Raw genomic sequence first — 2,500 nt, forward strand, 5'->3', positions numbered from 1 at the left:
TTCCTGCTCGAGAGCTGTTTCAGCCTCCTCAAGGGCAGCCTGCAGCTCTTCCTTCTCAATCTCAAAGCGCTTGCCATTCTTTTCAATTTCATGAAGGGATCGGCCACCCTCGCTGATCTGCTCCATCAAATCCTTGATCTCCTCAGCAAGACACTTGTTCTCACGGCGAACTGAGTCCAAGTGTTCCAGGTTTTCTTCATACATGGCCTTAATGCGGAAGTGTTCAGTGGAGTATTGGCGACATTCCTTCTGAGAGGCGTCCAGGTCAGCAGCAAGCTGATCAACCTTCAACTTAAAGTCATTAACAATCCTGTCAAAGTCCTTCTGCTTCTTTTCAGCAGCGTTGGCTAGGGCCTGAGCACGCTCTACCTGAATCTGCATCTCATCAATATCGGTGATGATACGTCCCTTACCCTTCTCCAGTTGCATATTCTTGACATTGAGTTGTTCAATCTGCAGCTCAGCTTCCTCAAGGCGAGCAGCAAGCTTCAGGCGGGCAGCTTCGATCTCTTCAGCACGGGCAACACCCTCAGATTCATACTTTGAGCGCCACATCTGAGCCTCAGCATGAGCTCTGGACAACTGGCGGTTGGCATCTGCCTTAGCTTCACTCTCCTCATCCAGCTGCTCACGAAGACCATCCAGATCATGCTCCAGGTTGCGGAACTTGCCAAGAAGAACACCGCGTTCCTATTGTTTAAAAGGGAAGAAACTCAGTTTTACTGTAAGATATTATACATATAAAAAGAGTGTTCATCTAAATAGTATAACTATAAATAAAACAATAATAACACATTACCCTGGATTCGTCCTCAACCATTTTCTTGGTATCTTCCAGCTGAGTAGTAAGAGAGGACTTCAGATTATTCAGTTGGCTAATCTGATTATCTGCCTCCTCCAGCTGTCGCAGAAGGTCTGCATTTTCAACAGCAAGTTTCTTCTTCTGGGCATCGAAGTCATTGAGAGTGCGGTTAGCTTCATCCCACTTGACATTCACTTCACCGATTTGTTGCTGAACAGTTTTGTTTGCCTTCTCTGCAAGTGCCTGAAAAAAAAATAATTATATCCTCAATTCCCCATGCAAGCATTGCCAAGCAAGATTCATTTGAATTTGATCACTGATAATAGGGCTGCTTGTCTGACATTATTACTTCTTTCTACACTAATTTAATACACAGGAAAGTAAGATACTACCTTATCCCGAGCCAAAGTGTCCATTGCGGACTTTGCTTCATCAGCCTGATATTTCATCATTTCTTTCTCCTTCTCAGTTCTGTATACATAGAATAAAAAAAAAAGTTTTTACATGATACAAATATAGCAAACAAGTCAGGCAATTATATTTAACATTTATGTGAATGGTTAATGGACTATCCGTGATTCAGTTACTTACTTGGCTTTCATCTTGTTCAGATGATCAATCTGTTCAGTCATCTCAGCAACAGCATCATTGTGCTTCTTGCGAAGATTAGCTAGAGCCGATTCATGCTGAATGCCAGCTTCCTCAAGCTCACGACGAAGCTTGCCAAGCTCGGCCTCCCGCTTCTTGTTGAGTTCAACCTGAGCGCTAGTTGCACCACCTGCCTCATCCAGACGTTCATTGAGGTCATTCAGTTCACGGCTCATCATGCCCTTGCTCTTCTCAGCCTTGGCACGAGCCTGTCTCTCGTGCTCAACTTCAGTCTCGAGTTCCTCAATACGAGACTGCATCTCCTTAATGGACTTCTGCACCTTTGACACGACTCCCTGTTCTTCTTCTAGTTTAATGGCAAGGGCGCCGATTTCCTTATCCTTGCGACTGATGGTCTGCTCCAAGTCCTTGTGCTGGCGTTCGACATCACCAACAGTTTCTTGGGTCAGTTTCAAATCACCTTCTACTTTCCTCTTAGACCTCTCAATTTCGGCACGGAGCTTCTTCTCGCGTTCGACGGATCCCTCGAGTTCGTCAAGGGTTTGCTCCAACTTGGCCTTGATCTTGTTGAGGTGGCTGGCCTTCTCCTCGACGCTCTGAAGATCCTCAGCAGTCTTTTGGTTCATCTCCTGCAAAAGTTTCTTTTCCTTGTTAATCTTGTTGATGATTTCATCCTGGTGCGCGATCTCATCATTGAGGTTGCGGATCTGATGATCCTTTGTGGCCTTATCCTGATCAGTCTTCTGGACATTGAGTTCAAAATCTTCAAAGTCCTTCTTCATGGCATTGACATCTTGTTCGGCCTTCCTCTTAGACTGGAACATCTCAGTGCGAGCTTCTTCTTCCTTCTGAAGTTTGGCAGCTGCATCCTATATAAGAAGTAAAGTCAGTATGTCATATAAGGCAGGATTGAAATTCTTATTAAACACACTAAGAAATATCTAAGAAATTCGATTAGTAAACAGAAATTATAGAGCTAAAAATGGTTCGAAATCAAAAGGCTTTCAATATTATTTAGTATTCTCTACAATCAAACAAAATCATTTTTCTTACATTAAGCTGAGCTTCTAATTCGGTCTTCTCAGCGCT

At 43.7% G+C, this 2,500-nt stretch overlaps 1 pseudogene; it reads right to left on the reverse strand.

Annotated features, from left to right (window-relative positions):
- The window catches only part of LOC119582742, a 5,335-nt pseudogene that overhangs the window by 1,738 nt on the left and 1,097 nt on the right, over positions 1 to 2,500 (reverse strand).

This window comes from Penaeus monodon, chromosome 16, assembly GCF_015228065.2.
Source record: "Penaeus monodon isolate SGIC_2016 chromosome 16, NSTDA_Pmon_1, whole genome shotgun sequence".
Classification (NCBI taxonomy): domain Eukaryota; kingdom Metazoa; phylum Arthropoda; class Malacostraca; order Decapoda; family Penaeidae; genus Penaeus; species Penaeus monodon.